Here is a 12,444-nt window from a genome sequence, read left to right on the forward strand (position 1 = left end):
GGGTAAGCAGATCCTGCTTTACATGCTAACCCGTCGTGTTAGTACAAACCGGTAATAAAAACAAAATTCTAATTAAAATATCTTACCAAGCCAATGTTCTCCTGCTATATCCCCAAATCCAGTTTTGTAATCCTCCCAATCTCTATAGAAATCAACATTTCCATCAAATCGTCTTTGAATTGTCTACAGATACAAAGTATTTTGAATATAAACGAAGATTTTAAGACCCAACGTCATGAAAATAATAGTATACTTCAGAATAAATTTTAAATAAACAATTATTATATTTGCAAACAATCTTTTTTTCAATTTTTTTGTAGAGTTTGTGCTACTATTTTAAAAAAAAATCAATTTTCAATTTCTAATTTTCGCAGTTAATAATTTTGATACACTTTTTTTTAACGATATCTTTAAGAATGACATTTTCTAAAAAAATGAAATTAATTGAATTAACAATGTATTATTATTAGATATAGAGTAAGTGCATTTTTTTTCTATAACTACACTTCAGTGAAAAAAATTAATACAGTTATATTGCCATATAATCGGAAGGTTTGGCTAGCCATACAACCTGGTTCAACCCACCTTTTTTCTTAAAATGTCCTGTACCAAGCCAGGAATATGGCAGTTGTTATCAAATAGTCCGGTTCTCTGTATGTTGGCGTTTGTTTTTGTAGCAGTTCAGTATTTATGTTGTTCCGTTGTTTTCCTCTTATAGTTGATGTGTTTCCCTCGGTTTTGGTTGTGACCCGGATTTGTTTCAGTTAAATCGATTGATGACTACTGAACAGCTGTATACTACTGGTGCCTTTTTTTATAATATTTTTTTTTTCATTGACAGAAAAATCTAACTTACCGTCCACCCTCTACCATCAGTGTCCATGTCACAAAACACAGTTATGGTTGGACCGTTTTCTGGCTGGATAGTATGTACCCCAGTACATGTTCCAGGAGGAAATTCGCTACAGTCGGTTGGTGTAGGAGAAAAGACCATAGCTGGTGAAAAGGAAATTACTATATACTTGTAGTATTATGATGCAATAGTTGAAATCAAATTATTATGATAATACACATCAAATTTATACGTATCAGTGCTCATAATGTAGGCAACATTTAATGGACTTGTTAACATCAATTTTGTTTTAATGGAACGATTTCGTTTACGTTTGGTCCTTTTTTTTTGGGGGGGGGGGGGGATTTAAGCTAATCAACGTAACATGTGTCTTATTGTCCTAATATTCTGACTTTGAGCATTAGTGAAGACACATTATGTCAAAAACTGCATTTTGTGCAGTATACTTGGTACATTAATTAAATTTCACAATATTAGATAAAGTGCACAAAATGTCACGAATATAATTAAATTGTGTACATGTTTGTAGAATTTGTAAGCAACTACAAGGGACAGGATCATATTAAATTAATTATTTTAAATGGAGGTTAAAATAAATTGAGTAACCATAGATGAATAAACAATATCCCAAATCAAATGGGATATCAAAATAAAAAAAGAATAATAAATAGTCTTATATTATTCCTTATCAAACAATAGGCAAAACGTTATCCTTTATGTTACAAAGAATCCAACAATATTTTTTTTGTATTATTTTCATAAATTAAGGCACCTGTAGTTAACAGATGTTTAAATCCTATAATTCACATGCTAAAAATACAACACCCTCTATAGGAATCTTCTAAAAATGTAAATTAAAAACTATTCAGGTATATATGTTCTAAGACTGCGAACACATATCTCTAGTGATTTGATACATAGACCTATCGTATCGATCAACTTATTTATTATGTTGACATCAAACCATTGTAGCGTCAAATTCATGCGTTTCTCCACTATTGAACGAAAAAAACAACTGTCCATACCAGTAACAGTTATTTTACGACTGATAATATTTGTCAAAGTTGTAACAGTTGTAAAATTTCACTGTTGCAGTTATTTTTAACTGTTCCAACTTTAACAGTGTTTGTCTTATACATAAATCGATTGCAACAACGCTAAAAATAGTTGTCACAGTCATTATAGGACTGATACAATTATTTTAAAGTTGTAATAGTTGATTTACAACTGTCCCAACTCGAAAAACGTTGCAACAGTCATAAATAAACTGTTTTAACGACGAAAAGGTTGTCACAGTTATAATACGACTGCTGGAACAATTTGAAGGTTGTAACAGTTATTTCATAACGATCCCAAAGCAAAAAACGTTGAAAGAGTCATAAATGAACTGTTTAAACGCCGAAAAGGTTGTTACAGTTAAAATATGTTTGGTACAGCCATTATATAGTCATAGCTACATTTAAGTTTCGCAACTTCCAAACATTGATCAAGTCATTAAGACTATTAAAAGTCACGGATACAAAATTTCTGACAGTTCGGGATAGGTTAAATCATTTGTAAAACAATTTCACTTTGCGTATTAATAAAGTTGTAACAAAATAGACAGAATTGTCGCACCCATTTAAAACATTGATTTAAATAATAACTGATGTAAAAGAAATAGGATATTGAAATATTTGTCACTGAATATTTTGGTATTCGCAACTAATTTGGTTATTTGTTTAACTTATCAACTTATTTAAAACTACCTTGCCTCACATATCTTTGAAAAAAATTCTGAACCAGCAATTTCACATGGGGCTGTCTTATACGCATTAAATACTTCATATGAAATAACACCTCACCTATAAGATAAATTGAAAACAGATTTTTCCAATATCTTTAACGGTAACAGTTAACCCTTTTCAAAATTATCGAAACAACAACTTTTTAATTAAGTCAAAGGTGTGAAATCATTCATGCATTTAAGGCTATCTCCAATGCCCGTAGTTTTACGAATCACATCATAATAACGGTCAATATATTATAAACCCAGCGGGAATATACATACCTGTCATCCCCGTTTTAAACTACTTATTTCCGAGGGCTTATTTCATACGGCCTGGACACTAATAGAAATCATTTGATTGTTTTTTAGCTTTTATTTGTAACAAAATTATAAACATGATAAATATTGTGGTATAAACCAGTTTTAATATATATATAAAAAAAAAAAATGAATCAAAGCTATGGTAACTTTTAACGCACGCTTTGCAGCTATTGAAAACAAAAATATTCTAAAATCTATTTCAATTCAATTTGTTTTAATATTACCTTACTTTATTTTTGAAAAGTTTAGTTAAAGTTTAATATTGACTCGACTTTGTACTGTTTAATGTACCGAGTGGTCTATTTGAAGTTCAATAGTCTTAATGTATAAAGCACTTCAGATGGCATTATTGAGGCAAACATATTATGCCTCGAGTTAATTTATATTTTCACCGGATTTTTCTCAACCAATTTATGATGTATAATTTGTAAAAATATATTTATAGGTGGATGGACATACTGTTTTGTTAAGGCCGACCCAATAACTCTCGTTAGTGAACGTTAAACTTTTGTAAACAAGAAGACTCGGAGATTAAATCATCTTTTATTTATTCACACAACGGTTTACTGCTCGTTGTATTAATTCATTAGACTCTGGTCTTGTTGAATTCTACATGCTGACCTCAAGATGACTTTTTGTGATTTTTTTCGTTTCAGTTGATATGATACATGTCATACTGACGGTGACTCAAACCATTTATAAATTCACATAAACGCCTGTCTGATATTGATACATTATTCAACCTGTAGTTAGAAAAGGAACAATTTTACCTTGTGAGTAGTTTTTGTGTTATTATAAGGATGGACTGAAAATAAGTATTCTGGCCCTGGTCTGAGTAAAAATATATAATCTTGCCGCCTATATGTTGGAAAAAATATTCTGACCTCATCAAATTTGCCAGTTGAGTTGCTAACTTCTATGCATTTGGGCATGTTGGGTATCGGGTGAAAAATTGTCATAATTGCAAACAAGTACCACATCATTTGATTTATCATGATCTTATAAAAAAAATCTACTAGTTAGAATTTTCATGACTGTTTTTGTTTTTGTTGAAAGCTATGTCATGTATATGTTGACCTCTAAATTAAATTGTTGTTGGTTTTGTGTTGATGTCTCATCATAGCAGATTACTCACATCACCCGTTTTAATATCATGTTTTAGCCAGCTGCATATTTGTATTTCATAAGCTTTTCACACCATGATATATTAATAATGTACAACAATAGTTATAACATTGTGTATTCACCATTGATAAGCAAGAGAGTCAAACTCTAATTGTACAGCCACAAAAAGAAAATTCCAATTCTCATCCTCCGTCTTGAAACCACTATTTATATCATTTTCTTTTTTTATTTCTTGTTATATTTTTTCTTTTGCTAAAAGTTTTCGAATCATAGCAAATTAAAACCCCAAAATATGCTTTCAAATAAAATTAAAGATAAAACAAACAGCTCACCCTATAGTACATAATACAAACACGCCCTTGTAATGCAAATTGTGTATAATAAAAGGGTAGCAAAAATATATTGGGATATTTTGAAGGCATTTATTCAAAAGCAAATAAAATGATTCTGTAGAAAAACATGCCCGAGATCAGAAGCTTGTAAATATTGGATCACATATAACGGATTTTGGTAAACCATAATACAGTTGTTATCAATGGGCCTATAACAATAGGAGACATCAGATATGATAATCAAGAAATTATTGTTTTATATCCTTAACTGACAAAATTTTTATTAAATTTTGTCGCCAACTGGTATTAAGTACTGGTGACCTCTAAACATGTTGGTATGCATAATTCTTTAGTTTTCAATCATTTTTTTATAAATATTTTACTTTCGTTCTTATATGGTGGGTTGCAAAACCCTGATAGAGGCTTCTTTTTGAATGATTATAGTGGCTTTTGTTTGTTTGTTGAATTTGATGGTTGTGTCATCGAAATTCATACCACATCTCCTTATTCCGGTTATTTTACATTATACAAAACTATAATATTATCAAATGAATGTTAATAATCATTGTTAATAGTTGTCTGACTTTTGATATAAACAAGAGTGAAAACGCTGAAATGTCACGTCTGATTTACCTACATGTATAATTGAATTTGTGAACATTGAAAGTCTGTAATATGAAAGTTTTACTACAATCATAACAATTGCAAGTATCACATACACTTAAAATTCATGAAATTATCAATGATCCATTAAAATGAAGTCAAAGTCAAATTAACAATGCCAGACAGATGATTTACAGCTTACAATCATTCCATAACCCAAATTTAATGAATGTAGTGGTTTATAGTACAAATGTATCGGAGAAATAGACTAAACATCCAAACCATGAAAAGAAAATATTGTGCAATGAACCATGAAAATGAGGTCACGGTCAGATGAAACCATCCAATCAAACATGTACACCTTATGATCATTCCATATCTCAAAAATTGTGATCTTATAGCTTATAGCATCTGAGAAACATTGGGATATACAATGTAGACCAAACTCCAAAAACTTAACATTGTTCAATGAACCATGACATTGAAGCCAAGGTCGGATGAAACCTGCAAGTCAGACATATACACCTTATTATCATTCCACACCAAAAAATAGTTGATCTAGTGCTTAAAGTATCTGAGAAACGGACTTGACAATGTAACTACTAACTAAATAACCTAAATCACTGAATCTTGAAATGAAGTCAAGGTCGGGTGAACCCTACCTGACAGACATGTAGACCTTGCAAGATACCCATGTACCAAATATATATAGATATATGACAGACAGAAACTTCATATCAACATATTTACTATCTGAATACAAGATAAGAAGCATCCAGGTCTTTTAGCTTCTAAAATGTAAAGCTTTATACGAATAGTTTACACTGTCGCCGCAACCAGATTGTAATACCTATTTCTTACATACTTTAATTTTTTTCGCAGGCGAGATAATAAAATGATACTTTAAAGTACATGTATTGTTTAATTTGATTGACCAGTATAAAATGCCAGTTCCACTTTGAACAGTAATTTAGACTTTATTTATAAACATGTACATTCAGACTTTAAGTATAGCAAGCAGACGTTTGACACTCAACAATAGTGACGGACAGTGAGATACCCTCATGGGTAGTCAATAAAATTGAGAATGGAAATGGGGAATGTGTAAAAGAGACAACAACCCGACCATAGAACAGACAACAGCAGAAGGTCACTAACAGGTCTTCAATGCAGCGAGAAATTCCCGCACCCGGAGGCGTCCTTCAGCTGGTCCCTAAACAAATATATATACTAGTTCAGTGATAATGAACGCCATACTAAACTCCAAATTGTACACAAGAAACTAAAATTAAAAATAATACAAGACTAACAAAGGCTAGAGGCTCCTGACTTGGGACAGGCGCAAAAATGCGGCGGGGTTAAACATGTTTATGAGATCTCAACCCTCCTCCTATACCTCTAGCCAATGTAGAAAAGTAAACGCATAACAATACGCACATTGAAATTCAGTTCAAGAGAAGTCCGAGTCTGATGTCAGAAGATGTAACCAAAGAAAATAAACAAAATGACAATAATACATAAATAACAACAGACTACTAGCAGTTAACTGACATGCCAGCTCCAGACTTCAATTAAACTGATTGAAAGATTATGTCTTCATCATATGAATATCAGGCACAATCTTTCCCGTTAGGGGTTTAGTATCATACCATCATAACATATATGAGAAGAACATAACCCGTGTCATGCCAACAACTGGTTTTTAAATAAATGTGTTTAGTGCCGATGCAAAGACCCTATAAGTGAATCAATATTAACGCCAAAATATGCAATCTTTAATGACCTGACAACAGTATCGTAACTATATTCCTTCTTAATAAGTCTATTTAAAGGTTTTGTTAGCTTCAGAGGTGAGTACTGACATTTTTGTGTAGTAAACAACTGCAATGCAGCATTATTTTCAGATGTGATGCACTATGCATTTCACTGAAACTACAAATTCTCATTATCCAAATTGCTATTTTGAATAAATGATTATCCAATGTATTCATGAATTCAGATATGATGCATTATTAATATTCACTGAAACTACGAATATGCATTATTCCAAAATTGCTAGTTTAAATGAATATCTATCCAAGGTATTCATGAAATTCAGATACATGTATGATGCACAATTATTAGTCACTGAAACTATGAATTCTCATTATTCCAAATTCAAATTCATCATGTTCATATGAAATAGCAATTTAATTGCTATTTCATATGAACATGATGAAAAAGTATCCAAGGTATTCACAGTCATCCAGTAATGTGGCTTCTTAAAAATTGTAAGTTTGAAATTTGTTCAATGCACAATTTCTTTCTTGTCCTGTTGAGTTTTAAAATCACATCAGCAACATGGCATAATGCTGTAAGCGCTATTCGTTATTTCTAAAAACAATAAAGAATTAACACAAAATTAGGAATTAATCCAATGTTTCACAATTTGCAGTTATTAGAGTGACTCAGTGACATCTATATTTCCTATGCATCAAAATCAAAGTTCATATGTAGCCGGCTTTATATTCTGGCTGGGAATCATGGTCAAACCAATGTGAATTCTACAAAAAGTAATATACATTGAGAATAAAGTACTGAAATATTGTAACTAATCTAATACTTTATACATTACCTAGAAGAAAGTCACAATTACAATAACTGTATTTACTAGGAAGAAAACTACCAATCCTAATTTGCTTGATAACAAAGTTTTAGGACTCATACAATTGCATTTATAAGTCCCATACAACAAGAAGAATAAAACCTTTTTTGAGGGTCTAAATTCTTAAAGATATTGTCTTCCTATCTACATGTTTTCTGAGGTGTGTACTTTCATTGACGGATTACTGTCTAATTGCGGATAATTTGAATATATCCACATTTTGAAGTCAGAGGATAATTAAAATTTGTGAACCTCAGTATAATATCACCTTCAATACACCTGACAGTTTTCATCCCTCAGGGCAATAAACTATTGTGTCTAAATCTGTTTATTACCAGTATAGCATGTATAAAAAAATTCCTAATTATTACCTATTCAGTATTAACATCTTGATTATTACCTAGTATTCTACTGTCACATTTGCATGTTCAAGAATTCATGATCAATAAATATATTTCAATAATTTATTTTGAATTAGATTTATAGATATTTTCAAACTAAATTCTGAGACATACAAAGAATTTAACTAAGTCAATTTTGTGACAACTTACTTGTCAATACAATATATATAAAAACGATTTTGAACTTCATGAACTACTTAGTTTATGCCATGTTTACATAAAACAAATATGCTTACAGATAAAATTTTGCTGTTAATTTTTTTAAAAAGGCAGAAAAGATATAATTGAACACGATAAGAGGAGATGTTGGATACTAATATCAATGATATATCAACTCCACCCCCCCCCCCCCCTTCCCCCCCAAAAAAGAGGAAAAAACCACAACACATGTAGAAAGATATGGCTAATGAATAGAAGGTCCTTTAACGATGAAATTTATATATAAATCAAAAGGCTTGAATGTTAAAACTAGATAACATTACACATATATGCATGGAAACATATTTGTTGATGTGGATGGCCATTAATGCTTATATCCAACACATGAATAAAAGGAGATGTTGGTTATATGCCAAAGAGACAGTGGCCCCAAAACCAAATCAAGTAAATAGGAATTAAATGGATTTTGACTAACCATGCTAACAGGACACAATTTATAAAAAAATGACAGAGTTCACATGAAAATATCTATGCATTTTGGTTTTTATACATAAATTCTAGCATGTTTATATAGTACACACATTCTTATTTAGTGATTTTATATTCTATGCTAAATCTAAAAAGAATACATTTAGGAAGCTCACTTTGCTTCTTAAATAGTTTTTGTATTTCTTGTTAACTGTAAACCACCTAGCAATAAGCATGATACATTATTTATAGATATTTATTCATTGCAATAATTCATTTGAGAAAAGATGCAACCTTCACAACCTTTTGTTCAATAAGACGCATTAAATACATAATGAAACAATGACCACATTTTGTTAAATAACCTTTTTAAAAGGACAACTGTTATGACTTTGTGCATTGTTTCCGGAAAATTAAATTAATAATATTGTTTTATTTTGTTAATTGATATTATTTTGAACCATTATAGAAATACTCATTTTCAATGCTTTATATTATTAAATATATTCATTTAATTGATCTGTTTTGTTGTCCATGACTCAGAAATTATTTGAAAACAAATATACTAATAATGCATTCTTGTTAAATAAATCACCTATAGATAAGAATTTAAACAGCAAAATATATGAATATTTACTTTGTAGTCAAATTCAACATGAATTTTCTCAAATTATATTTTACATTACCATGATTACTTTGAGTGTTCTTCAAAATGCAAGACATTATTATACATCATCCAAAAGGTAATTAAGTAAACCAGGGAAATACTTAGAAACCGGTGTTAGCAACACAATATATGCATATGTACATGTGGTTGATTTTTGGTTAAAAAAAATCCAGTGACAAATATTTCATGCCAATATAGGACAAGACAGTGAACAATACATTACCATACAATATGTATAGGTCCTATGAAAGGCCATCCCGCACAACCAAACCAATGCCCTACTTGAAAAGGGTTTAACAATTAGACGACAAGATCAAGAGTGACCTTTTTCTATTCCCTTGTCACCCTTGGGGTGATGGTTGTGAAGTGGATAGGGGATTGAAAAGTTTAGTCAGATTTATGAAGACACATGATTAACATGAGAATTTCACTAGCAATAGGTGACTTTAAACAATCAATTTTGTTCTAAACTGATCTGATTTTTTGTTCAATATGAACATTTGCACAAGTCACAGGTCCTTTAATAAATGAAATGTCATGTTTTGTCACACATCAACATCCTCCCAAGGATAACAGGTCAGAATTTGCCATGTCAGCTAGATCCACACATACAGTCTACACAGATGGGCACAGGCTTTTCAGCCCAGGCATGTAAAATGACTATCAGGCCTGTAAAATTTTCTATCATTCTGCCAATATTGATGATTTTCCTATTTTCATTTTCATCTAATAAGAGATTTGTCAAGGGCAAGATGAAAAAAGGAATGTGCATAAGATCACTAAGAGAGTGTTTGACTTGGGGTTTTCAGCATAGAAAAAAAATGGATTAAAAAGGGGGAGGGAAAATGGGGATTTACCTGAATTTCAATGATGCATAAACTTTTTACAATCTTAAATCCTAACTGCCTTGGAACATGCTACTATGCAGAATTGCGGCGAAAGATCATATAGGATAACATCATGTCGATTCTTACCTGTACTGTAGAAAGAATTTGGACATTTTTTCCTTCAAAATATTGGATGAATGATGATGATAATGATGATAGATTTGCTTTAAAATATTGTTCATTTCTACTCACCGAATGCAATTTCAAGCTCAGCTTATATTGTGGTCTAACTAAACAACTGTAGCTTCCTTTTGTAAAATGTTGTTTGACGACCACGGTCGGTCTGCCGACAGGAATGCAACAAAACAATAAAGAGGATGAACCGTTAACTGTGAAAATTTGTTCCGTTTTTGATCAAATTTGACAGATTTGATTAATTATCATCGACAAATATCCCTCATGGATAGCACTTCAAATAAAAGCAGTTATTGTGCTGTATAGAATAGGTAGTCATATTCTTTAAATTTACTTCAGGTACACCGTCGTTAGTTCGTAATCCTACACTTCTGCATAATTTATCAAAACAATTTCAAATATGAATTAAAATGAATTCATTAGCATTATTAGCATCTTCTGCAATAATTCTTAACCTCTTTTTTAAACGGAGACTTTTCATATGATGAAGCAAGTTATGAACAATTCTGAATAAACGGAATATTAGATAAAGATACCTAAAGGATAGTCAAACGCACAAGTCGAAAATGAACGGACAATGACGCGGCAATAAACGGGAAACGACAAAATGATCAACAACGATCGCAAAAAATAAATAAATAATAATAAAAATAAAACCCAAAATAGATGATAATAATATAATGTATTTGACAGCACCAACGTCTGAAAAGTTGACACAAACAAATTTTAACTGTCCCAACTATCAAAAGGTTGGGATACACACTATACAACTGCCACAACAACAAGACTGTAGCAAATAGTATTTGACTGTGACAACGCCGTAAACAACTGCACAGTCCTCAAATGACTGTGGATAATAATTTTTGTTTTTCACAACCCCTAAAAGTGTTGGGATAGGCATGAATAAGCTGTTACAACAACATAAGGCAACTGTCACAACCCTTACATTTCTTATCATTTGATTTGAAAGTCATTTTCAGTCTTCCACAGACCAAAACAGTCGTACAACGACTGTTACTAATATGGACAGTTGTTTTTTCGTCCACTAGTCCGAAGTTTTATGTAAGGAGCACAACCTGCTCAGGAAGTCCGTTTAGATTGAACATACACGAGCGCAACGTATTAACTGAGATATAAAAAATTCTTGTTGACGTGAGCAGAGGCTATGTTAATGCTGATAATTTTGAAATTGACAATTGGAAAATTGAAATATTTACATTTGTCATATTCTAGTCGTTCAACGGTGTCAATATCGAGGAAATATTAAAATATCAAGCTGACCTGTACCGAGTCATGAATATGACACTTGTTTTCCGTTCGTTAGATGTGTTTGAGCTTTTGATTTTGCCATTTTATAAAGGACATTCCGTTTTGAATTTCTCTTTGAGTTCGGTTTTTTTGTTATTTTACTTTTTTTTATTTCTATAAACTGTCGCTTATATTAAATACATGAAATTTGTAGATACAAAATATATAGGTCCCAATTCAATCTGGCTATAGGGTTTCAAAGGAAAAATGATAGCTTTGTGTTTGAATTTTACTTATAGAATTGTATTATATTCAAGTGAGAGAGCAGTTTTATTTAGTGATGGATATAAACAAATTTGACCATTGATCGATGTATATGAGATAACTGGTAAATTATACACATGGTAGTATAAATGGGGTCTATAGAATAGAGAATAGAGAAGAGGTAAAATCACAAAAATACTAAACTCCGAGGAAAATTCTAAAAGGAAAGTCCCTAATCAAATGGCAAAATCAAAAACTCAAACAGATCAAACGAATTGATAACAACTGTCATATTCCTGACTTGGTACAGTAAGGAATAAGTGTGTGCTAAATTATAAATAATAGATAGAAAAAAATGAAGACCTTCATATCATGATCCTAATATATAGTATGGAATCATTCGAACTTGGATAGGAACAAAAATAATACAAAACAGGTATACATCAAACACGTAAACACACCTACCTACAAAAGCAAAGACATTTAATTTCAAACGATTATCATTTAAGTAATACAACAAAATTAACCCACACTGAATTCAGTATGATCATCAGATGCGTATTTAAAAT

The 12,444-nt window shown here is 31.1% G+C and overlaps 1 protein-coding gene and 1 long non-coding RNA gene across 2 annotated transcripts in view; both read right to left on the minus strand.

The window, feature by feature from the left end:
• LOC127723840 (ficolin-2-like) overlaps positions 1 to 12,444 on the minus strand; it is a 174,928-nt gene that overhangs the window by 112,868 nt on the left and 49,616 nt on the right. The window lies entirely within an intron of this gene.
• The window catches only part of LOC127723018 (uncharacterized), a 103,040-nt gene that overhangs the window by 89,342 nt on the left and 1,254 nt on the right, over positions 1 to 12,444 (minus strand). The window lies entirely within an intron of this gene.

This window comes from Mytilus californianus, unplaced genomic scaffold (assembly GCF_021869535.1).
Source record: "Mytilus californianus isolate M0D057914Y unplaced genomic scaffold, xbMytCali1.0.p SCAF_13, whole genome shotgun sequence".
Classification (NCBI taxonomy): domain Eukaryota; kingdom Metazoa; phylum Mollusca; class Bivalvia; order Mytilida; family Mytilidae; genus Mytilus; species Mytilus californianus.